General features: G+C 38.8%; 1 protein-coding gene and 1 non-coding gene across 13 annotated transcripts in view; one reads left to right on the top strand and one right to left on the bottom strand.

Annotated features, from left to right (window-relative positions):
- gpat2 (glycerol-3-phosphate acyltransferase 2, mitochondrial) overlaps positions 1 to 27,628 on the top strand; it is a 183,377-nt gene that overhangs the window by 70,482 nt on the left and 85,267 nt on the right. The gene's annotated exons all lie outside the window — the stretch shown is intronic.
- trnas-uga (transfer RNA serine (anticodon UGA)) lies at positions 22,676 to 22,757 on the bottom strand. Its single transcript has one exon. It is a non-coding gene; the product is annotated as a tRNA-Ser (tRNA).

The following is a 27,628-nucleotide window of genomic DNA, read 5'->3' on the forward strand; positions in this document are numbered from 1 at the left end:
AGCTATCTTTTACGGTGTGGTCTGCTGGGGTGGCAACATCTCTGCCGGGGACAGGAAGAGACTGAACAGGCTGATCAGAAGGGCCAGCTCTGTTCTAGGATGCCCTCTGGACCCAGTGGAGGTGGTGAGTGACAGGAGAATGGTGGCTAAGCTTTCATCCCTCCCACCCCGTGCAGGAAACTCTAACAGCACTGAGCAGCTCCTTCAGTGGCAGGCTGCGGCACCCACGGTGTGAGACGGAGAGTTCGCAGGTCTTTCCTCCCCACTGCTGTCAGACTCCACAACAAAGACTCCAACTGATCAAACACACACATCCACACATGTGCAATAACACATGTGCAATACTCTTTTTCTGACAAAGTTGTATTTTTACTCAGTTGTATAAAGCATTTGTATTCTATTTTTATCCTATTGTATATTTTATTTTTATTTTATTCTATTCTGTACAGTTGTGTACAGTATTTTATTCTTATTGTATTCAAATTTTTGCTATATAACTTTTGCACTGTCCACTTCCTGCTGTGACAAAACAAATTTCCCACATGTGGGACTAATAAAGGTTATCTTATCTTATCTTATCTTATCTTATCTTATCTTACTCTAAGTGTATTAGAATCTTCCTTACAAGTGTTATTCTTCAAATATATTCCTGATTTGTCTTAAGAAAAAAAAACAGTAAAACCTAAACAAAATGGTTAATTGAAGGGGAAAAACTGGAAGCTGTTAGAGAAGATGGATACACCTATATTTCAGCTTATAATGATTGGCAAATTTTTCAGGAAACTTTATTTGTATACTTGTTCAACTACTCTTCAACACAAATATCTAATCAGCTAATCATGTGGCAGCAACTCACTGAATTTAGACATGTAGACAGAGTCAGGACAACCTCCTGAAGTTCAAACTGAGCATTTGAATGGTGATGATGATTTAAAGGCCTTTTAATAAGGCATGGTTGTTGTCTGATGGGCTTGTATAAGTAATTCTAAAAGTAATTCTAAACTGCTGATCTACTTGCATTTTCCCACACGACTAGCTCGGGTTGTACAGTATGTAGGGTTTACAAAGAATGTTTCAAAAAAGAGAAAATATCCAGTAAGCTGCTGTTTTCTGAGTGAAAATGCCTTGTTGATGTTAGAGGTCAGAGGACAATGGTAAAGCTGATATAGAAAGGTAACAGTATCTCAGTTAACCACTTGTTACAACCAAGGCATGCAGAAGAGAATGTCTGAACCTTGAAGCAGATAGACCATACCAGGTGCAACTCCTGTCAGCTGAGAACAGGACGTTGAGGATACAGTTTTACACGGGCTCACCAGAATTGGACAGTAGAAGACTGTAAAAACGTTCCTTGGTCTGATGAGTCATTACCTGCTACAATGTTGATGGTAGGGAAACAATATAAAAGCAAGGATCTATCTTGCCTTGTATCAACACATCAGACTGTTGATAGTGTAATGGTTTTGGGGATCTTTTCTTGGCACACTTTGGTCCCCTTAGTTCCAACTGATCATTGTTTAAGTGCCACACTTTGCTTGAGCATGGGTGCTGACCATATATTTCCCTTTAAAACCACAGTACACCCACCTTGTGTGCGGCTGACAAATCTTCAGCAAATGTGTGATGCTGTCATGTCAACATGGATCAAACTCTGAAGAATATTTTCAGCACCTAATTGAAATTTATGCCACAGGAATTAAAGCAGATCTGAAGGTAAAAAGGGGATCCCAACTGTTACTAGCAAGGTGTAAGTAATCAAGTGGCCAGTGAGTGCATATATCAGCTGATAATCTAATATCTAATCTGATATCTACCATGTTGACTGACTTTGGCATATTTGATATTAAGGTCACCGTGATATCAGCTAGTAGGTTTAGGCTCAACATTTTGAGGCCTCAACTTTTTAGTTTTTGAAGCCGTAAGTTGCCATATTTGGACAAGATCGTCGAGTGCTAAGGTAGCAGCTAAGGCTTGCATGCTTGTTTAGTAAGCTGCGTCTATAAAGTGCACAGATGAAACACACAAACACATGACTGAAGCAAAGACTTCTTGAATGGTCCAGACCTCATTGCAACTCACATTATTTGTCAAGTAACTCCATTAAACACAGTCACATAGTCCACTTCAGTGACGTGTACAACCAGTACACGTCACTGAAGCTGAAGCTGGTTGTTAAATAGCGTTTTAAAACTAACAGTAGCTTAGCAGTATCCAAATGAAGGAGTTGTGTAATATTGAGTTATTAAGAAGGGAGAAATTATCGGTAGAGACCAAAACAGTTTGTGTCCCTGATTACTAATGCTGTGAAGGCATTTTATCGCTTTCATGTTGGCTTAACTTGTCAGCCCCAGAGGTTCCCATTTTGTAGAGCAAGTTATATTTCACAGGGTTAGAGAAAATAAATAACAACAAAAAAAAACATTTTAAAGCTTTCTGATATTTAAATCGACCTATAATTTTATAATTGTTGCAATATATGGGGCTGTGTTTAAATACTTTCAACACTAACATTCAGAGTTGAGTGGGGGGGTTCATTTTCAACCCAGATGCTTTTTGCAGGATAAGCCCTTCCCATTAAACTATTGTGTAACAAAATGTTTTGTTTGTAGGAAATGTAAACAACAGGTAGATCATTGGCTTTAATTTTGTCTTTTTATCACCACAGTCAGGGTCAGAGGAGGTCTTTGAATAAATGGATTGGAAGTTCAGAGACACAGATGCTTGTTCAAGTTAAATGGAGTTGTTTGTAAAATCCACTCCACCCCTGCAGTCGTATTGGCATCCATTGCTCTGACAGCTTGTATTTTTCATCAAGACTAAATTGTATATGTTTGCCCTTTAATACATTAGCTGGACGAAGATAAAACGGTGGACTGGGGTCAAGCATTTGAGGGCACAAATGCATGGGAAATTCCATTTAGCGAAGACAAAGTGCTGGGAGGGGTCTAACAGAAGAGGAGGCTGGCAAGGATGCCCACACCTTGGGTTAAGCGATTGTCCACCCACTCTGCTTTTTTAATTCTGTGTCTAAAAACATTTTGTGTTTTGTCTCAGTTTGATAGAACACGTTTTGAAATTGCTGTCTTTAAAATATATTGTGAGTGTTGCTGTGAAAGGATTTGTCACCATGATAATCTGTCAAAACAGGCTCTTCTGTGTGCTGTTTGTTTTGAGTTCATTAGCGAGATCGACAGGGTTTCCTGTCAGGGCTTATTCTCAGGACTTCACCGTTTTGATTCATTGCAATTTAATTTTCATGTGACACTGATTGTGTTGTCGTTACCGGCAGATCCCTTTGACTCTTGAGTGTTCCTGTTTTTTCCCAATAAATGACAAGATTATATGACAAGCTTATGCCGACGGGGAAAAAAAAGCAAAAAGGAAAGTCTAACATGACAGACACCGCCTTGTCTGCCATGTTAGAGTGAACAGAATTAGCAATATGTGAAAACAAAACAATTCAATTCAACATGGTTTATTTATATAGTGCCAGTTCACAACAATAGTCACCTCAAGGCACTTTGTGATGTAAAGACTGTACAATATTCAAAAGAATCCCCAACAATCACGGCATGAGCAGTGATTTCCCTTTTGACTGGAAGAAACAATGCAGTGCAATCCCAAATGGTGATTTTATGAATGAGAAATATCTACCAACATATTTGATGGAGTTCATGCAAGTGAGAAAAGATGCACAGGAAGAACACAAAGAAAACAACATGGGATCATCTGACCGAAAAGTTCAATCTGGCTCAACATCAGCCATTCAAAGCAAGAACAACTCAGTGTTCAGCATCTCAGGTACCATTGAAATCAAGGAAGACCAGAATCACAGATTGTCAGACTTACTATTGACCACAGCACAGATGTTTGTAATATCAGATTTTCAGACTCTGAAGCTCCTATTAAATTAGAAATTAATCTTTCTAGCTCTAAATGAAAATTAAATGGTAGAAATAAGGATTTTATGTTACACATTTGACAGAAATTAAACTCATTTGGTTTGCCACTGCTGTGCCCTGCCAGATAGTAATGAACAGTGAAACACAAACTCTGTGAAATACACAAATAAGAACAGAACAGTTAAAGTATATCAGTTCAGTGGTGATGGTAAGGAACACCCAGCCCTAGAAGAAAGGAGAAAGTGACAAAGCTGCAAATGTGTTTTCTTGGAAATGAAATGCGGATGTTGAAATTACATGAAATGCGTCTCCGGATTACGGGAACTGTAGTTTGGACAAAATTGCCCCTCTCTCTGTTTCTCTGTGTCTATAGATATAGATATTGTGAGTACAAGAAAACAATGATTAGAACACAATGTGCTTGAGTTTGCTTGGATGATGGGGTCCAGCTGTAGATCAGAGGAATAGGAAAGGATTAGCTATAGGCCTGAGTGTGTGTGTGTAATTGAGCAGAGAGAGCGAGGAATTTATTGACACTGGGGGTCTGCCTGTCATAAAAGGAAATAGGAAGCCACAGTTGGGGGATGCTAGGACTGTATGGAGCAGATAGGAAAGAGAGGAGAAGTCTGTTACCCTTGTCCCTGAATGGAATAAAGGCTCATAACTGTCACAACTTAGAAGTAGGTTTGCAGGAGACCCTCCACATGCTTAGCTGTAAGAGTAAGACAAACAAGAAGCCAACAGCTTAGTGAACATTCCCCAAGGGATACCTGAGTGGGGGTCTCAGTGCTTGTGACCTGATAACCATGTTTTGTAGAGGAGTTTGGCGTAGCTTGGGTGAGGGGAGATGGACTTTTATGACCGGCAGGAAGTCACATATACAGAGACACACACCCAGTGCTGTAACTGTTACGACACACACACACTCACTTACGTCGCATACTCACAGGTATGCGCACACGCAGGCACTCACGTGCTCGCGCATACATACACAGACACAGTGTTTTGGGTTTATAACACACCATGTGGGTTTTACGATGGGGAGTCGCTTCTATAAAACTGGTTGTAACAGAGAAAGAAGTTGAGATCTGCAGATGAATTGCCGGGCCCTGTATATCTCCCCTTCTAGAAGGTGCATGAGTGACTGAAGATGAATAAAGGTTTTGTGAAATAACTACTGAGTTCCTGTGTCGTCTCTGGAGGCCTGAGGAATAAAAAGAACTGGGGTGAAACTGAAAACGCAACAATATATAGGATAATCTCTTACACACTATTAGACACAAGGCTTTTATCCATCAAAAATTGTGAGAAAAATTTGTGGCGTTACTTTTGACTGAAAACTGTAAAAAAGGGCCACTTAGAAATGAGTTCACCTGAATAATATGGGTGCTGTGTTTGTAACTTATGTAGTTCATGAATATTCTTAGCTGTTTAAATGCTTGTATAGCTGTTATCGGCAATGTTATAAAAAGGAATCATTTATCTTTGTCAGTCTGCCTGATTGACAAGTGTAAAGATTACAATACAACATATTTAATGTGGCTGGAGACGGTCTCCAGAAGTGTTGATAACCTTATCTGGCTTGTGTGGTCACACTGTATGTGCTGGACAATGTCAGGGCTGCCAAGGTCAAAGGCAGCTTTGTTGAAGTCAGCTTGACAGATCAATAATAAAGCATAGCTTCTGTAATATTGCAGATGTTGACTGCTTCCTGTTGTGTTTTTCTAACCTTCAGGTGACAGAACTGTATATATGTTTAAGCTGTTGTGATGTGTTTAATCATAAAAATGTTTCCCACTATGAATCTGCTTCGGATCGGATTTTTCAGACTTTGCCCTGGAAATAAATTTTTTTAAGTTACAGGCTTTCATTTTATTAGAATTTTTCACTTCCATCGTGCCATGTTTTGAAATAAAATATGTGTAGCAGACCTAGAACAAGATTCAGACATCCTGAAGTGCATGCTTTCACAGATATTTGAACAGTGGTTGTAGCCTGGTTACCAGTACTATATCCTGGTACTGATCTCTGTGTGGGTGAACAGTTAATAGCTTTTAAAGGCAGGTGCAGTTTCTGGAAAATCATTCCTTTAAACAAGCCAAGTGCAAAGCTCTGGTGAAACTGTGATGCCAGGACTTCTTTTTGCTTAAAAATGGCTGAAAACCATAATTAATTACAATAGAGGAGTTGTTGTAGTTAAAGAAGCCAAAAGGAACATTTTCCTGTATAAATAGGGCCATAACTTATGCCACTAAGTTTCTAAAGAAGTTTGGTCACTTGAGGGTTAAATAGATGAATAAATATCAGGCTTTGCCACAGCTTTCAAAAGAGGATCAGGAAAGGTGGCAGCTTTACACGGTTACGTCTTTCAGTGTTTGTTTTGGTGTCTGGATCAGTTTGCAAGTCGCTGTGCGTGAAAGGTTTCAATAGGTTGGTTATAGGGACTGATTCCCTGCGAGTGTTTCTTACAGATAAAACCCACGGGCCTTCTTGCTGCAGCAAATAGTCCATCCGTGCTCGAAATCTTGTCGGAGCCAAGTCTTCCAGAGCGGCCAGCTCCCAGACAGTGGAGAATGATAACCAGAATGGGCATTAATATGCAGCATCCACCAATCAGGACAGTGCAGCTGGTATACAAATCAGCATTCCTGAGTGGTTGACTACACTACTGCTATATTTAATGGTACTGCGTTCTGTGATACTTGTGAAGTGACACATCCGTTTCTTTTATGTTTCTGTGTAGTAAAAGCTTATTCGTGCTTTTTAACAGCATGTAAACCAGCTGAGTTTATTTATTTATGCATTTTTCTTTTTAAAATGTGGCTTTAAATAGAGGAAGATGACTGCTCTGTTTGACTCGATTTCATGGTTGCACCATAATTGCACCATTCTGCTACACACAGCATGTGTTGTTAGAGGACTCTGTGTGTGCACGTGTGCACGTCTGTGTTTCTGTATATCTCAAAGGAAATGTTCTTCTCGTTTTCTGTAGCCACACAACACCTTTAATTGCTTTCAAGGCAGCACATTTTGTTGTGTTCTTAGGAGTTCAGAAGAGTTCACAAGTACTTGGCAACAGAATCTATGTTGACTTTACATAACTTTTTATAAGTTGTCAGCATGGAAAACAATCTCAAACTGACCCTGGTGTCAGACCTTTGAGTCAGAGTAAGGTATGAATAACTAGGTTTTCGTGCAGAATTTATATTGTATTGTCTTTCACTTCCTATTCTCTTTGGCATTGTAGAGCAAGATGCTGAAGTGTGGAGTAGTGCTGTCACAGAGCCTCTGTCCAGGAGCTGTCCACTAAATATTAATGTTCAGTGACATATAATATATATAGATGGATAGATACACAGTGTACCGGCATTACGTATTTAAAATACAAAATATGAGTAGCTGTATTCCGTTACAGTTGCTGTTGAAAAAGGTGATATTCAGAATACAGTTACTTTGTTGAAATAAATGGATTACACGGCAGCCTTTTCCTGTTTCATATGTTAGGCTATGCCCTCTCTATTTTTGGTACCATATTTTTCGGACCATAAGGCGCACCGGATTATAAGGCGCACTGTCGATGAACGGGTCTGTTTTCATACATAAGCCGCAGCGGATTATAAGGCGCATTAAGCGAAACAAAATCAGATCAAACTTTACCCAACTCATTCTTCTTGCTTCCTCGGCTTCCGTACCATAGATTCATTGATGTTGAATCCTCCCGCAGCTGCTCCATTCCTGTGTTGTTGCAGTATATTAATGACTAACCTCGTATTCTGGATGGATTATCTCAGTTGTTCTCCTGACTGAAGTTTGGTCTGTTTACAGCATCGGGAACCCTCACGTTAACTTTTATCGAGTGGAAAAAAGTTAGCGTTCATCCTCCAGCTTCACTGTTTTTATATTATGCTAACATAGCTGTGTCACTAGCGATCACGTAGCACATCATTATATACCTGCTAGCCAAACTTTAGTAACCCTACAAACGTCACTGCCGTTTACTTTCCTGTCTACATTTATGTTGGAAGTGATAGCAGAACTGTACGTTTTTTCAGAAATCTCTCAGTCAGAATATGCTATATCATGTTTAGGTGGAAACTAGCGAGCTAACTTCTAACTCTGTTAAATTTAATAAATTCTGTTTTCATGGATGCCTGGATGTTAAACGTAATTGTTACACCTGGTAAAACAGCAACGCTGATAATTGTATTAAAGATGAAAACAGTTTTTGACTCTCAGTAATGTCGCAGTGTTCATTTGACTTTGCGACCTAAGGGGACGGAGTTTTGGACACAGATTACTCCGCGAGGCTCCTGACTACGGTAGCCGTAATGCTACGACAATCCATCAAGCGGTGTGGCTTCGTAGCTTACCAAAGTCATACTAAAACATTTTTTGACAGGTTTTTGAGTGCTGTGTACAACATAAAATTGGTTCGAGGTCAGTACCCAGATAACAAGGAAACATTGAAACAATGTTGAGTCAATATCAGGCGACGTCATTGAAGCAACGTTGAAGTGTGACGTTGACCCAACATCACTCTTGCACCCATTTTTAACGTTGAAACAACATCAGGTTTTGATGTTGAATCGATGTTGAAACCTGACATTGATTCGACGTTATATTTTCGAATATTGTTGACATTGAAACAATGTCAGATTCTGATATTGAAACACTGTTGAGCTATGGTGTTAATTTTCCACCTCTTTTGCACAGTTGCTTTTTATTGAAAAAAAACAAAAAAGGTAAATAGACATGTATCATTTGCAAAATACTTTATTAAAAGACAAAGTTTCCTATTTACATTTCTATGTTTCACGTCACTTTTTATTATTTACTCCGGGATGGGGATGGATGATGTGTGTCCTGCGCGCCACCCGTACGATCTGGAGCATATCTGAGCCATTTCTGGACTGCTTAAGCAAAGACCAACTCAGACATAGAGTTCGCCCCTGCGCCAGGCCATCTAGGACAAAAATAGACACACACACACAAAAAAAAACAAAGACAAAAAAAAGGGAATTAGAGCACATGAATAAGCTCTTGTTAATTGTCTTCAGCAGGGAGAAAGTATGTAAACTCCTAGGCTGATAAACATGAAAGTCACCAGGCGGAAATCAGCAAACTGCTGCATTTGATTCCCAAAGAGCTATAAGCTGAAAATGTGATATGTCTTAGCATGGTGTGCCGTGAAAAAAAAAGAAAACATGGGGTCCTCGGGCTGTACAAAGTGTACAACCCGAGGACAAAACAAGCCGAAGACCAAAGACTCCATCTCCAGATTAACCGGACATGAAAGTCTTGTTATTAAGAAAGACAAAGTAATATAGCAAAAAAAAACAAAAAAAACATAGGAAATGTGAAACGCACCCAGCACATCAATTGATCCCTTTATTGTTCACTTTAGGCTCATAAAACTACAATAAACAGTAAAACTTACCAAATATGCATCTGCACAGCGCTGTCTCTTTAAATGCCCTTTTTTGCTTTGTCTGGTCCTTGGTTTTTTTTCCCTGCCCAGTTGAGTACAGCTCCTTTGTAATGGCATAAAGCATTACACGGCGGACTCGCACCTCCAGTGTAGTCCAGCAGCACCAATCAACGCAAAGCGTCTCACCTATAGACACATTTTATGAGATGGAATTAGCGTGTCTCATGTCTTAAATGTGTATGCAAGTGCTTGTGTGTTTACTTCATGTAATTGATGATAGAAACATGTCATTTAGTTTTCCCTAAAGCCTGATTTTCAAGTCATACAAAGAATAAACCAAAGTATTGGCAGTACAATGTATTTCTATTCCCTTTTGTTGGATATTCATTTGTTAGTTCTTGTAACTGCTAAAAGTGTTTACTAGTTTTTGCCTGTCACATATATTTGTTATACCATGTAAACTGTGAAATTCCAAGATTTTCAAACTTGCCTTGTAATAGTGGCCTCACAGAGTCTCTGGAATCTGCAGGGGGAAAAAAAAAAAAAAAAAAAAAAAAATCACAACAAGATGACATTCAGGTTTTTTTTTTTAGATAAGAGTACAATGACATTGTGATGCAGCTTTAAAACTTTTTTAAAAGCATACCATCTATAGGGAAGACATCAGACTGCATGCTGGCGAGATCGCAAAGCTGTGTCGGCTTGTGCCGGAGTGGAGAAAGGTGCCGGAAGCTGGGTGGGGCATTATGATGGTTGCTATCAGTGGGCTGGGGGGCAGACTGGAGTGATGAGGGCTGTTTAGAAAAAGATAATTTTTTAAGTATTTAAGAATACAGACAACTTGTCAAAAAAAGTTTCCTTGTGTCAGACACAGATATGTACACAGACACTAGACAGTATTATATTACCTGGTATTTTCACTCGAGGGGCCTGGGGAAACCGTTTTTTTGTAGGCTGCTCATCCTCTGAGTCCGTATATGTGTACAGGGGATTTGGTCTAAAGAAAAGAAATTAAAATCGGTCTTAAGTAATTGTAAATATGCTTTTGGCATATTGTTTCCTAAAGTTAGTTTGATTTCTGACAACACACACAGGAAACAGAGACGTGCAAGAAGGTACAGTATACAATGAATTTTTGAAGTGCACAAGTGTACACGGCTTTGCATTTTTAAAAAGTTTACAAACTTCCACTTTTTGGACTATATTATGTGGTGATATTGCAGTATGCAAGCACCACAGATATGTATAAAAGACAAGATCATAAATTCTTAACAATCAAAGATATGTTTGTGAATAAAAGGGTTTTACTTGTGCTTTCTTTTAAGACTGGTCCGGGTTTTCTTTTTCGGACTGAAGGTCAGACGTATCACAGCGTTCACGTGGATATCTCTGACGACTGCGTTCTGCTTCGTGAAATGTGCCTGGAAATACAAACACAATGTACGGCCAGACATACATTACGTGTGGACAAAAGGTGCAAACGCATAGAAAAATCAGCGTTTTCAAAAATACGCTGGTACGTGTGGACGTAGCCTTATTCATTATACAAGGCACAAACGGAAAGTCATGTACGCGTGCAACGTAAAGTTAGGTCAGCGTGCAACGTACAGTCACGTGGGCATTCAAACTGAGTCTAAAGTTTTCGTGTGCGAATTGAAACGAGTGCTCTCCAATCATCAAAAGTAACAAAGTCACTGAACACGTTTATACAGTTAACTTTACGTTTATCAATCATATATCACAGATTTAGAATTTTTTGTAGTACTAAGCAACTACAGAGCGAAAGTCTGGGTCAAGCGCCGAGGCCACGGCAAGAACAAAGGAAAACTCGAAGCGTTAAAGCTAGCTTTGTAAGGGAATATAACGAAGAAATTATGAAACGAAAATGTTTTCTTTGTTGATATACTTTGTTCGCAGTGCAGTTTATTTGTTGCCGGATTGTAAGAAGTAGACACAATTTCGGGCTCGTAAATAACAGTAAAAAACTTGTTAATGTACAACATTAACGAGTTTTTTTTACTGTTATTCAAATGCAAACATGGAAATAACGAGTAGGAAAAAAAAATCATTCATTCTTACCTTATACTAATCGTGGTGCAGGCCAGTGCATGAAACTGATGCCTTCTCCGGTCACTTCCGCTGAGAGTAAATCAAATGTCCCGCTCTACTGTAGAAGACAATGAATACCTGGGGGGATGTACCAATGTGAGAGGGGTGCTGCGGAATAGTCCAAGTGATCGCTGCTTTAATTTCCCGGTCAACTATACATAAATTGCACGTAGACATGATTTTTTTAAAGCTGGTGAACTAGACCAAGTCATTGATAACAAATGAACAATAAATCTACTTTCTCTGGTACTTTATACCCGATCAGTTGCAGTGCAATTTAATGCTCAACTACAAATCGATGGTTTTTGATGGTGACCAGAGCCGAATGATCGTCAACTATAAATAGACGTTTTCTCGACGTTGTTGTTGTCACCTGGTCGACTACAAATAGATCAAATATCAATGACAAAAAAACAACGGTGAATCAACATCATTACAACGTCTCTATAGTAAGACCGTCGGTTTACCACAGTATTTCAATGTTGTTACAACATTGGCATTTCAACCCCGACCATATACGACGGTTCGGATGAAAAATCAACATAGATTCAATGTCGTCTTGCTATCTGGGTAAGCACAACCAGAATTCATACATAAGGCACACTGGATTGTATGGCGCACTGTCGATTTGTGAGAAAATTAAAGGATTTTAAGGGTGCCTTATAGTGCAGAAAATACGGTAATTCCATGCCGGTGGAAACCCAAACAAAACATGCATCAAGAGGCTCTAATGCCTGGGTCTCAATCTCGTGGCCCATGTCAATAATTTGATATGAAGGCAATAGGCAAAGTGTTACAGGCATACCCCTAAAGAATGTAGCCTCGTGGGCAGTGTATTAGATATACCTGTTATGTGTCTCTGAGTGCAAGGGAGGGAGAAAAATGGAGTTGAAAAGTACGAGTTGTCACCGACCAGAAACGATGGAAGCATGTAAATATAATAATAACCACTGCAACCAAAAAGAGTGCCTGATGAGCCCAGTTGTGTAAGTAAGCTATTAAGACTCAACTGTACACTGTGTTCGTGTTTTCCTCCGAAACAGTAAGTTCTGTTGGAGCGGCCTTTCAACGCCTCTCTCTGTCTCTCACTAGCAAAGTTGACCCAGACAACAAAGTAAAGCTAGTTTTCGGCTACGAGCCCGACACGGAACCCGACGTATTAGCCAGAGGTCTCTTTACTACGGTTCGGAGCTGCGGACCTGTTTTATATGCACAAGGAATAGTTTTCTACACAAGATCACTGCTAAAAGTGGAGGCTTGTTTAATGTCCACCCTACTGTTACTCATTTTATATTAAGATTTAAAAATCTAGTTGGTATTGGTATGGCAAGTAGTCTTCAGTAATAGTAATAAACCACACAGCAATAGTACGTTCATGTAGTTGTAAAAAGCATGATAATATATTAAGTAATCCAAAGTATTCAGAATACATTACTCAATGAGAGTAACGTAACGGAATACGTTACAAAATACATTTTGGGGCATGTATTCTGTCATCTGTAGTGGAATACATTTTTAAAGTGACCTTCCCAACACTGTATGTATGTATGACCCTTTGATGTCAGTGTATCATGGAATCATATTTAATTATGTGGGGAAAGGTTTTAAGGTATATAAAAAGTTAATAATTTACAATAATGGTCTCTACTCAACTTGTTTTTTATCTGCTGATATGTATAGAAAACCAAGTTGGGTGATCTTCTCTGTCTAAAATACATGATAGGCATATGTCTCTGTTTATCGCTAAGACTCTAATTGGGAGGCTGCCATTTTCCACCACTTCTATGCTAGGATGGCGCTCTGGTCCATATCAACCCTAGTCCTGCCTGGCTATCACTGCAAGTCCAGCTTCTAATTTCTTCGCTCCAACCACCTGGAACTCTTTGCAATGCATCCAGAAAATAAATTCTTTGGTTGCTCTGTCAATTTAAATTCATGATTACAAACCATTTAGCTTCCATCGTTATCCGTTTAATTAATTTGCCTTTTAACTCTAGATTTAGTCTCCTGCAGTAGTGTATTATTGGTTTTCTTTTTTAGAGTATATCTTTTGTTATCTGTATTGTGAATAATCGTGTAATTATAATAATTGTGAATTAGTTTTTTGTGGTCAGGTTTTTTTGTTTGTTTGTTTTTAAAAAAAATAGTTGCTCAGATTACTATAGAGTCATGTGAAAAAACCCACATTTCCGACTAAAAACAGACCTGCGATACAAACGTATTTAGGAGCACCATGTGAATAAAAAGTCTGACAACATTAAGCTCGCGCTGCCGCTAGTTTTAAACAAAAACACTGATAACACAACAGAAGCAGTGACGATAACGCTGGCACAGTTTAATGTGGAGGCAGAGTCTTTTTACACACCGTGAAGAGCAAAGAGGCAGAGCCGAGAGGCTAAGCTCAGAGTGAAAAAAATGTGCTTCTAGCTTTCAAAACAGCAGCGCTGTTCCTGTAATCACCATTAAAACCTTTAATAGAAAAAAGATAGCGGGAGTCTTTCAACAAACTCCAACATGAAGAAAAGCAAACTTTGTAGTTGTTCCATCCACTGCTGTTTGTTTTGTACACAGAAACATCTGCAGTAAGCCTCCAGAAGTTGTATTAAAAGATGAAGATGAACTGTTAACTTAGTGTGATACCAGACTGGTTAAATCATGCAGCTTGCTGAAGGCTGATGACAGCTGTCCTATTTTACATATAATTGTTGAATGTTGCCATTGTGTTTCTTAAATTTGTACAGTCTTAGTTCAAGCAGTATTATCAAAGCCATTCCTTTGATCCTGAGCACCTCTAACCACTCTGTGTTGGGGGAGGTTTTATTGTAGATACATCCTATCTGAAAGATCTGTTTCTTGTGTCATAAGCTTCCTGCTTTTACAACCCTTTGGTCAGCAGGAGGTCTCTCACACACACACACACACACACACACACACACACACACACATTCCTACTTACATATAAAGGTTCACACAAATACATACAATGCCTTAGAACCATGTGGGCGTTGCTTGCTGTGTTTTGTGTGAACTGTCTCTCAATAAAAGGCAGCAGGAGGAGGCCATCGTTGGGGTCATTTTCGTGCTGGACACAGATGAGGCCTCCCTTGCGCAAGTAATCGATCGATCGCTGACTGTCTTGTTTTCTTTCATGATGAATAAGTCTCTAGAACTAGCGGGGTTTGTGGGAACAGACCCAACAACATACATGGAGTAAACAGAGGTGTGTCTAAAGGGGGCCATTGGGTGTAATAGACTATATTTATTTCAAGGTTTTCCTACCATTTTTCAGATTAAAAGTGAAATAATATAAAATATTGTATAAACTAAATTGCATTAATATTTATTAATAAAAGCTTTTTTCACAAGACAATATAAATGTACATGTGCCAGTAAGGCCCTGGCCTGAGGTTAGGTTGGACACTGAATTATTATTAATTTTAGGGCTGTGCGATATGACCAAAATCTCATATCCCGATAACGATATAAATCACAAAAATGTAACATATTCTGTAAATTCTGTGAATCTCGGGCAGCTCGACTTGCGTGAAGTGTTTCCAGCTGGGTGTTGTGTACCTGGAGCCGAGTGTTTTAACCGATGCATGAAACGATACATTTTTAGACATAAGTTGTAACGGCCGCCATTTTCTTTGTGAGTATTTATTACACAGCGTGCTGCGGGGAAAAGCCTGTTCTAACGTTTGAGTCTAAGGTTTATTTTTTAGCACCTGACGGCTCTTTTTTGCTTCTCATCCGTAAACACTCCAGGTCTATCTTGGAAATGAGATTTCTAATCTCAATGAGATTTTTTTACCGGGATAAATAAAGGACTAATAATAATAATAAAAAAAAAACTGCATACTCTTTCACGTGATTCAGTTTATTTTGAAAAGTCTCAACAGGATCTTGAGCTTTATTGTGAAAGGTTTATGTGAAAATAAACAAGCGGACACGCAGTGGTTTTACCGTCGTTGTTGCTAACGACAACGCATAAAAACAGGCGCTTGTCCGTCTGTAGTGTGGTTATATTAAATATAAGAGAAAGAGAGAACTTTAAGAAATTTATATAGCCACTACAGTGACCATCAAAACGATGAAAAAATATTGCCATAAACAGTTTTTTTTCGCGACACCACGAAACAAACGATAGCGTAAAATGAAACGATAGGTTTTTATATGGTCATCCGATATATATCGTTATATGGAACAGCCCTAATTAATATTAATTAATTGTTCAATCGATAGATTAATAAAATTATCAATAGCTGCAGCCCTAGTAGCCAGATGCTGCTAATCAAAGGCACTTGATTAATTGGTCACCAGTGAGCACCTTTTTATAAAAGCTGGAGTTTTGGGAAGTTGTTGATGTGGAGTATTCAGGTATGTGTTAACACACTGCAGTAGAAAGTAGAGTAGACATCCCAGCAAGTTCACCCCAAGGTCAGATACTGCAGAGATACTCAGAGAAACTGCAAAAAAATCTAAGAGGTACATCTTAAACTCTACAGGCCTCAGTTGGGATGTTAAGTGTTGGAAGGGTTGCCTCTTCCCTCTAAAAAATAACATGGCAGCACAGTTTTGGTTTGCAAAGTTGCATCTGAATAAACCACAAGACTTGCGGAACAAGGTTTTCTGGATAGGTGAAATTAAAGTGGAGTTGTTTGGCCATAATGCACAGCGTTAGTGAAAACCAAACAGCATAACCACATACCACAATCACCTTATACCAACTTTCAAGCACAAGTTTGTCAAGCTTGACCCAAACTGGGTCATGCAACAGGACAGTGATCCCAAACTGAGCTGCAAACAAAATGGAAGTGCCAGCAAACTTCAGTGAGCTGAAGCAACATTGTAAAAAAGAGTGGGCCAAAATTCCTGAATCAGGAATTTTGGCCCACTCTTTTTATTGAGTGGGCCAAAATGAGTAACTCTAGAGTTGATAGAGTTACTAAAGGTGAATAGACAAGCCACTGAATCATGGGGTGTTCTTAATTTTACAGGACTACATCTAATTTGATCTTGTAAAATATGCTTTCATTTTTGTTGAAGAGGCTAATTCACTAAGATTAATTTCAATTAATTTTTACCACATGCAAGACAACACCAGGGTATAAGTTAGTGCTGGGCGATATATCGATTTTTAAAAAAATATCGATATATTTTTATACGAGATATAAGATGTGACAATATCCTTTATATGGATATAGTCTATGTTACGTTATAATTATAGTTGCGGAGCCGCAAGTTTGCCCCTCTTTCGTCCACTTTTGTCTCTATGCAACGTTACTCGACCTCGCCTCTCCTTCACTGAACACAACTCCCCCTCCTCCCCCATCGCTTCACCTGCAGGCAGCGACAAGATGGACACGGCAAATCTCCGTTAATGAGTTACTGCGCATCACCCCGTGCTTGGGGCTGGACGGTGTCAACGTGTTAACGAGCTAACCACGCTAACAAGCTAGCCACGCTAACGAGCTAGCCACGCTAACGCCATGCACGGCCTGAAATCCTTTCATTTTCTCAAAAGTTGACTGCGCGCCTTTTGTATGAATTCTGGTTGTGCTTGATGACCGCGAACCGATTTTATGTGATACACAGCGCTCAGCAATCTGTCAAAAAATGTTTTAGTTCGACTTTGGTAAGCTACGGAGCTGCACCGCTTGATGGATTGCCAGAGCATTACGGCTACCGAGGAGCCTCGCCCTCGCGGAGTGATACGTACTGTGCGTCAACGTAATATTACCGTATTGTGTGTGTATAAGGACCATAAATGGCACCTGTTCAGAGACATGGTTACGAAGCGGATTTCAAACTCCAGGCTGTCAGTCACGCAGTAGAAGTTGGGAACAGAGCAGCTGTGAAATCTGTCTTTGTTATTATGCTCAGCGTCTGTTAGTTTACATTTTGACTGCACAATTGTGAGCTCTTTATTATGCACAAAACGACATAGTTTTCTTTTATTTATAGAGCATCATTATTTAATAAATGCTCATAATTTATTTTTGAGTAGTTTTTTTCATGTACATCGATGCTGTATGTTAATAAAAGTGCCTGTGTGACACAGCTTTGACTAAGAACTCTCTTTTTGTTCTTACTTTATGGCTTTAAAAAAATATCGAGATATATATCTTATATCGCCATCTAGCTAAAAAATATCGAGATATGAATTTTGGGTCATATCGCCCAGCTCTAGTATAAGTAATATGGATGTATTGCCTGGGCTTCTCTTGCATAGAGATAACTTTTGCTAAATTAACATTAAGGAAATTTGGAGCCTCTTAGATGTGTTTAATGTTTATATCAGTGTCACTTTTCATCTCTGTATTCGTGCTTCTGGATTCCTACAAATGTGCTATGCCTTTAATAGCAGCTGTGACTCATAAATTAAACCACTGTATTTGTCTATAGACAAATGTAGAGCATAATATATTGTGCTGAACTTTTGAGTCGCCATGTATCCAGCGTCATTGCTGCCAAACAAGAAGCAACAAAATCTAATGTTGCCTTGTAAACAACCACTTCCCATAAATTTAATTTATGCGTGGTAGAGGACATTACCGCTGTCTTCAGGCAGCAGATTGCTTATGCAGATGCTTATAAAAGAGCATCTAAATAGTTGATAATTCTCAAATATGTCACAGCATGACAATTAAAACAATTTCTGGAACTCTGACATCACCAGCCGGTGAATGTCTGGAGTGAAACACCGCTGTCAAAGGAAAGCACACTGTATGAGAAGTCTAAGAGAGAGAGAGAGTGAGACAGATAGATGGTTTGTGTGCATATAAGAAAGAAAGAAGGAAGGAGAGAGCAAGAGTGAGACCCAATACCTTGTACATGATCTGTAAAAAGTGAGTCAATATAGCTTGGGGGGCATACTAACTTGGTTCCCTGTGGTAACTGTGTATGTCATCATTTTATATAAATTGTGAGCCCGGTCAATCTCTATTAGAGCACAGAATGAACTGAATACATGTGAGGTACACACTACCAACTACTCCATTGGTAATCGGATCTATAGGAGCATTAGGAGTCAGAAAAGTGCTAAAGCTGTGGGGCTGGATGTTAGGTTTGTGTGAGTTTGTCAGCATGGCTGAATATTGAACAGTGGATGAAAGCAAGTGCTGAAGAATTAGCAGCATTAGAGTCTGAACATTACCCTAATGAGCTGGAATTGCATATGTACTTTAGGGGAAATGTGACTCATAACTAGGACCGGGTAATAAGCTGGAGCTCTTTTTATATGCTTGGGTAGAATATTGTAGTAACCATTTTAGCTTTTATATAAACTGCATCAAAATGGCATTGGTTCAGAGCAATTTACTGTATGATGATGATGATGATGCAGAGGCAGCCCACCATCTCAGTCTAATCATGTACTTCTCACCTCAGTGAAGAAGAGAAATCTTTGGTATGGAAATAAAACGCATATTCAACACATAATGCTACCTAAATAAGTCAATTATCTGCAGAGTCGAGCAGGTTCTGTAGTCGTGAAACATTTTAACAAGCGAATGGGTGTGTATTGTTAGCACAGTTATTTGATCTTACTGGTGAAACTCACAAACAGGACTTCAGTCTTCATCCTTCATCATTTTCTATCTACCATTTTTTATTTTGTTTATTCTCATTTACAATTCTTGGTTTCCAGGCTTTTCCTAATGAATCTTGGGGGGTGTCCAGATAAATGCCTGTACATACAGCTTCTCATAGAAACATTGAGGATAAATTCTGCACACTGCACCTCTAAGAATGTAAAAATGTGTGACAAATTGAAGGAAATTACTGAACGTTTGTACACTAATGGAGAGGATCTGATGGTTCGGTTTTGTTTTGGGCATGGTTTGGCGCACCTTTTTTCCTAAGATCAGCAATAGGGAGACCCCAGTCCAGATCCAGACCCAGATGCTGTTTTTTACTCACCCAGACCTATTACTAGACTTTGACTGACCTTTTTAACCTTACTTGAATTTACAAAGGGGCTTTAATCTGTTTAGCGTTTTCTTTTGTCTGGGATGGGATGCTACTCAGCAAATCAAATCATTTATTCAGAGCGTGTATGAAAGCAAAAAACTCTGCGAGGAGATGAGATGCAGAACTCATCTCTAGGGTTAAATGTAAGGTCATCTGTCCAGTCATCCCTTTCCTCACTTTATGAGGAAAAAGGGGGGGTTAATGCCTAGATGGTTAGAGAAATACAAGATAAAGGGAAACTTACACTAAACCTTTTACCCCTCACACGTAAAAGCCTAATGGGGTTTTGTCGTCAACCCGCCAGGTGGGCAGGCAACATGAACACCCAAGTTTGTGAATGGGATAAATTGAGAACTAAGCAACCTCAAGGTCAGAGGTCAAGTTTTCAGAAAATCTTGTGAATTGAATAACTTGAGAACAAGGTGACGTAGGATTTTCAAATTGATACCATAGGTGAATCTACTAGGAGGCCGAGGGGTGCCACTGGCTACAGTCACCTTTTTTTTTTTTCTAAAGTCAGCTTTTTCAAAAGCTTTTTTTAAAGTTCAGAATGCAAACCTTATTTTACTTGAAAGGAGAAAAGAACATTTTACTTTTAGAGTACCCTCCAGGTCATTGTGAAAATTAATAATAAACATTAAAGTACTATGTAATTGTACAATTTTTCTTTTACTTTACAGCTAGTTGTGGTCTATATACAGACACCTATGCAACTGTTAGGCTACTTTAGTTGAACTATAGTAAATGTGGAACCTTGTAATATTCTGGATCTTTGTTTGAAGACATTTTCTCTAACTGGACCTCCTTCAGTGCAAGCTAGTACAAAGTTGTTCTGAGTGATCCCCTTTAAACATTTCGACACACAGTTTACTACATTTCCTTCAGAGTCTGAGCTAAGTAAGGATTTCGACAGATATGGATGTAGACTGCAATTTGATGACTGTGAGGTGGTTATTATTTTTGAAAATGGTAATTGGAGGGCCTTGGTCTTCATGTATGCATTCAGTGTGAGTGACACATTTGGCTAGCCTGCAGTGTGAGCGTAGAAGTTCATGTGTTCAGAACTGGCCAAATATCATGTGTGATTATTCATTAAAAATAACCTATATAGAATCAATAGTCTGTTCTTCAAATACATATCGATGGTTTCATTTTTAAATCCTCCATGGTGGAATACTGGGACAAAACTACACTGTGTATTTGTCCAGAAATACGGAATTATTTGTATCTTTTGGGGAAAAAACGTCAGTCTTGATATGGGTTCATGAATTATTCAGCGCATATACAGGTAGTTTCACATAAAAGGATTTAATACATACTCTGATCAATTGCCTGAAACCCATGGGTTTCATCAGTCATCAGTTGGTTGTACAGAAATGATCCAGTAGCGCTGTTACAATGTGCCAGGGATTTTTCTGGCAAATTTGGGTCAATTTTTTCCCTTAGAAAAAGGTTAACTAATATGTTTTGAGTCATCATCACTATCTTGTGATTAACCATTTATTCAAGGAATCAAGAAGATTCTAGTAGAGAATTGTAGAGTACATTTAAGCTGTTTAAAGCTGTTCTCGACCAACACGTCACTAATCCAGCCTTTTTTTTTATTCCCAGCATTAATATGGATACCTTTGGTTTTGGCTGCCTGACTTTACTGTGCATAGTTCTGATACCACTCTTTCTTTAATAAACATTATTAGGAAGAGTACGAGAGCTGTGTCCTTAAAAAGTCATACAATAAAACAAAATTCTACACAAATGCCAAATGATACACAAGTAATTTTAAAGGTCCTCTGTGCTCCTCGGTTGAAGCTGTGGGTGCATTAATCATGTTTAGAACTTGTAGTTTCCTTTTAACAATGTCCTTTTTACTCCTAAGCATAGTCTGAAGTCATAGCTGCAACTTTGTCCTTACTCTCTTTTTCAGCCAGTATAAATACTTGGGATACCTTTTTACTAAATTCCTTCATAGTCTTCACTCCGCATGAATCTTGAGAGATATGCAGCTTGATAGGTGCTTGAAGGCATTAAACCACAAGGAGGTAAATCTAGCTGTAGAGACTTGGCAAAATCAATGAGCCCTTGGTTCTTAGGTATGTTCCAAGTGAGCAGAGGCATGTTCTGACCATGAACCATACAGCGTGTAAAGTGTGGGGAAACATATTGAACAATTTCAAGAAAATTTACACAGCATTTGCTCAGCTTTCAAGGCTAAACCTACCTACAAGCATTTTAGCTGAGAGAAAAGTTGGAGCCAGTGCTTGAGAAATTCAGTTATCTGAGTGCAAATATGCTGAAATATTGTTTATATCACAAAACGTATTAAAAAATTGAAAAAGATATATTATTTAAATATTACTTGGTTTCTGTGATTGGCTCCAGTTCCTAACAGCTGTTCACAGTGTTTTGGGATTTCTTTTTTCTGGCAGCGCTGATGGGTTTTGGTTTGCATAATATTTTCTAGTCACAAAATTTGTCTTTCAACTTAAAAGGCTCCCATTTGATCCTTGGCCTTGGTGGGATCATCACCATCCATATTAATAATGACCAGACTGTTGGACATCCACTGCATTTCCTTTCGTCTAATCTTCCAACTTTGGGGTCTTTGCTCTCATTTGCTTCCTGTTCTAGCTCTTCAGGTGACTTTCATCTGCTGTGATTGTTGGCTGATCATAATGAGGTCATTTTCATTTAGTTCGTGCACTCCCTGTCCAGGCACAACCTAAATATCCTGTTCCCTACTCCCTCTAGGCTGCAGTCAGTCTTTCTGTGCCTTTCTCCTGTTGTGCTTGTTCCTTGTTGAGCAGGCAAGTTTACAAATTCAGAAATCCTTCTGCAGTTGGGTTATAATCTGATAAAGCTTGCTAGTTTAACAGAAGTATAAGTCATTGTGTTCTGGTTCCTGGTTAACAAATTTCAAATTTTAAATTTTATTTGTCACATACACAGTCATACACAGTACGATATGCAGTGAAATGCTTAGACAACTGCTCGTGACCTAAAATAAAAGACTATGAATAGGATATGAAATAAATATGAAAATTAAAATGAAGGGTAAATTTAATTAGGAAAGAATAAAATAAAATATAAAAATTAAAGTTAAAAATAAAATAACTGTACAACAAAATACACAATACACAAAATAAACAATATAGAAAATATATAGAATATATGAAGAGAAATAGAACAATAAGGGCAGCTGTACGAGTAATAAATGGTAATGAAAGAAATGTAATGTGCAATCCACATATTTAAGTGTCTTAAAAGTCGCTGCGAGCAGGGTTCGAACCTGCGCGGGGAGACCCCATTGGATTTCAAGTCCAACGCCTTAACCTCTCGGCCATCGCAGCAGGCGCTAAATTTCAACTTACTTGAAGCAGAGTTAGAAATCAAATAATATCAAAATATATGATGGAATCTATGAAATGAAATTTAGCGACTTGTAGTAACAACAGATGAAATAACCTTTTGGTGAATTCCTGAGAATACCAGTGGGTGTGAAGGACACCACTGGCTGACATATGAGGGGGGTAAATGCATTAAAAGGTTAGTCTTTGATGGAGACAGGAATATCCATTTGCCGTTGGACTAAATATTAGCTTTCAGACAGATGACCTTAAATTTAACCCTAGAATACGTTGGTGTACAGTAAGGTTGGGTGATTGGACGAATATATCGACTATTGACGATAGGCTGAGCCTTTCACTGATCGTTTTTACAAGGGCGTTTTATTTATTTATTTATTTGTTTGTTTGTTTGTTTACCCATGAGTAAGTTTGCTAATAATGTTGGTTGAAGCTAAGAGAAGCAGTCAACGGAAAAAATAATAGCGCTGTTTTAACAGCACCGTCTTCCTGCTGCGAACAAATGCACCCTCCTCAGAGTGCGCCCAAATGCAGCGATTCATTTACTCAAACTCATAGGCTACTGTCTTACTTTTTTTTATGTTCAGAAAAAAACAAAAACATCTTATTTACATTTTTAAAAAACCCCACAACGGTGGGGAGGGAAACAAACACAAACTGGCTTCTCTTTGCCACTATAACCGTGTTTACAGGCCGTTCCAGTGTTTATTTGTCTTACACACTTGACCAAACAACAAATACAAAATTAACCAAAAGGTAAGTTAAAAATCAAAATGTCTAGTCCAGCAAACGTAGAATAAAATCTCTGACATAATGTTAAGTCTTTTGTGCGATTTGGCTTATCTCAAATAAATAAATGAATGAATAATCCAAAAAGTAGCTATATTAATACTGAAACAAACAAGAAAAGAAAGTAAAATATTTCCTCCCAAAAAAAAACCATATAAATTCTCAGTGTGCCAGTCAGTCTGTGCGTGATCAAAAAGTCACCTGCGCAAATATATCGCCTGTTGTCATTTACTGGACTGACGTTTGTCGGCTCGAAAAATTTTATATATCGCCCAGCCTTAGTGTACAGAGGAGTTTATGGTTTACTCAATGACTTCAAGATGCCCAGATCCTGTGGCTGCAAAACGAGCCCAAATCATTACCCCTCTATCACTGTGCTTGACATTAGGAATGGGGTCATGTATCACTATGCATTATGGCCAGACATTTCTATTTTGTGCAGTGTGCCCAAAGGACATTGTTCCACAAATCTTGTGATCTATTCAGATGTAACTTGTAACTTGCCAAACATGTTGATGATCAGTTAATCAAGCACATTTTAATATCAGCACCCGGATGTTATTTATCCTCTTAATTCCCGGAAGTAGTAAGAATGTAATTGTGAAAACTGATTTTCACATTACTTTTATATGGTGCGGAGAAACAATTATTTGATCCTCTGCTGAATTTTAAGTTTGTTTTCTTACAAAGGGATGAACAGTTTCGAATTTTCTGATACTTTCATTTTAATCAAGAGACACAGAATATCAAAAAAAAGAAAATCCTGAAAAAACAGATTACATAAAAGTTACACATTGATTTGTATGTCACTGAAATAATCATTTGATTCCCTACAAGCTAGCCAGAATTGTGCATAGCACAGATTGTAATCTGTCTCCCACATGGGCATGCAGATTTCAGTCAGTCAGTCAGTCAGTCAGTCATTCAGTTAGTTACAGATACTCCTGATCTCAGTGATTTGAGGAGTATCTGAAGAAATTGATTCCGTCCACAGAATCAATTTCTTCCATTCCTCTCCATCACCATGGGCAAGACCATAGAGCTGTCAAAGCTCACTTCAGAGACAACATTGTACACTTGCACAAGGCTTGAACGGGCTACAAGACCATCAGTAAGAAGCTTGGTGAGAAGGTGACAAGTAGTGAAATTACTTGGAAATGGAAGAAATATAAAATGGTCATCAGTCACCCTAAATTGTGAGCTCCATCCAAGATTTTGCCTCATAGAGTGCGGATGATCATGGGGAAAAGTGGTGGGTCAGCCCAAAACTACATGGGAAGAACTTGCTAATGATCCAAAGGTAGTTGGGACCACAGTCACCAAGAACACCATTGGTAACACATGCCATAATGGATTGAAATCTTGCACCGCCCAAAGGTCCCCTTTATTTCTCTCAGTGACATGCAAATCACTTTGTAACTTTTATGTAATGTCTTTTTTTCCTGGATTTTTGGATGATGTTATGTCTTTCTCCATTAAAATGAAATTACCATAAAGACTGTCCATTTCTTTGTGAGCAAACTTACAAATTTAGCAGTGGATCAAATATTTCCCTAACTGTAGGATAACAGACCATAACTCCTAATTGCAAATGAACCTGATAAAAACAAACATACAAACTAAGAAATACACAAAGAAGAATGTAAAAAATGCACAGCATTTGTCAAAAACTTTTGAGACTACTTTAGAGTATGTCATAAAGCAGATAATGGTAGAGGTAAGAAATAATTTGTCTTTAGACTGAGTTTCAGAGCTTTCTAACTCAGAAGTGTTAAGAAAAATGCTTTATGATTATCACTGGGGTGTTGGATTAAGTGCTCATCCCCATGTGCCTAAACAAAAGATGATGTGTCTGTTAACAAGAGCAAGTATCACTTTCCATTAACACTTAGGTGGCTCATGAAAGCTACACTAATATACTTGACATTGATAACCATTTTTCAGGCTGAGCCCATGAGTTCTGTCTCCTGCAGCGTGTAAGGCTGCTGCTTGAAAGGCATCGTCTCTTAGCAGGATGTTACTTGGTGGGGGGGCTGTGTTTGTCCATGCAGGCTGTGGCTCCTCTCACACCCGCTCTGTTAATCCAAGGTTAGCAGACAAAGTATTTGTTAGTTTAAATTAGGCTCTTTCATCAAAGAAATGGTCTCAAGTCATTGATACGTTTTTGTATTTGTACATATTTGCCATCTTTCTGATTTTTGAGTTTCTTGCATATTTTTCAAACTTGAATGTTTCAGATCACCAAACTATTTTCGAAATTACTCAAAGATTACTCATTTATCCATAAATATCATCCATAAATACAAAATGCAGTTTTTAGAAGATGATATCATTTGTTAAGGGAAAAGCTCTATCCAAACGTACCTGCCCCTATGTGAGAAAGTAATTGCCCCCTTTGTTAAATCCTATATTAACTTTGATTAACCACATTTATGGAGAAGCTGAGTTATGTTTTTTACACCCAACCCTGATTACTGCCAGACCTGTCAAGAAATCATTTAAATAAGAAATAGGCTTAAGAAATATTTTTGTCTTTTCCAGACATACGTATGTGTGTATATGTGTGTATATGTATGTATATATATATATACAGGGTGGGCCATTTATATGGATACACCGTAATAAAATGGGAATGGTTGGTGATATTAAAGTCCTGTTTGTGGCACATTAGTATATGTGAGGGGGCAAACTCCTCAAGATGGGTGGTGACCATGGTGGCCATTTAGAAGTCGGCCATCTTGGATACAACTTTTGTTTTTTCAATAGGAAGAGGGCCATGTGACACATCAAACTTATTGGTAATGTCACAAGAAAAACAATGGTGTGCTTGGTTTCAACGTAACTTTATTCTTTCATGAGTTATTTACAAGTTTCTGACCACTTATAAAATGTGTTCAATGTGCTGCCCATTGTATTGGATTGTCAATGCAACCCTCTTCTCCCACTCTTCACACACTGATAGCAACACCGCAGGAGAAATGCCAGCACAGGCATCCAGTATCCGTAGTTTCAGGTGCTGCACATCTCGTATCTTCACATCATAGACAACTGCCTTCAGATGACCCCAAAGAAAAAGTCTAAGGGGGTCAGATCGGGAGACCTTGGGGGCCATTCAACTGGCCCACGACGACCAATCCACTTTCCAGGAAACTGTTCATCTAGGAATGCTCGGACCTGGCACCCATAATGTGGTGGTGCACCATCTTGCTGGAAAAACTCAGCAAGATTTATGCACTGCCAGCTTCAGTGCATAAAGAGGGAAACACATCATCATGTAGCAATTTCAAATATCCAGTGGCCTTGAGGTTTCCATTGATGAACAATGGACCCACTATCGTTGTACCCCATATACCACACCAAACCATCACTTTTGTGGTTCCAACAGTCTTGGAGGGATCCATCCAATGTGGGTCAGTGTCAGACCAATAGCGGTGGTTTTGTTTGTTAACTTCACCATCCACATAAAAGTTTGCCTCATCACTGAACAAAATCTTCTGCGTGAACTGAGGGTCCTGTTCCAATTTTTGTTTTGCCCATTCTGCAAATTCTGTGCACCGATCTGGGTCATCCTCGTTGAGATGCTGCAGTAGCTGGAGTTTGTAAGGGTGCCATTTGTGAGTAGCTAATATCCGCCGAAGGGATGTTCGACTAATGCCACTCTCCAGTGACATGCGGTGAGTGCTACGCTGTGGGACCTTGCTGAATGAAGCTAGGACAGCCACTGATGTTTCTTCATTAGTGACAGTTTTCTTGCATTGACATTTTGGCAAATCCAACACTGAACCAGTTTCACGAAACTTAGCAAGCAGTTTGCTAACTGTAGCATGGGAGATGGGTGGTCTCGTAGGGTGTCTTGCATTGAAATCTGCTACAGTGACCCGGTTACTGCGTTCACCAGATATCAACACAATTTCGATCCGCTCCTCACGTGTTAACCTCTTCAACATGTCAATGGCTGTGAACAAAGAGAAACTTGTAAATAACTCGTGAAAGGATAAAGTTACGTTGAAACCAAGCACACCATTGTTTTTCTTGTGACATTACCAATAGGTTTGATGTGTCACATG

Source organism: Oreochromis niloticus, linkage group LG12, assembly GCF_001858045.2.
Source record: "Oreochromis niloticus isolate F11D_XX linkage group LG12, O_niloticus_UMD_NMBU, whole genome shotgun sequence".
NCBI lineage: Eukaryota > Metazoa > Chordata > Actinopteri > Cichliformes > Cichlidae > Oreochromis > Oreochromis niloticus.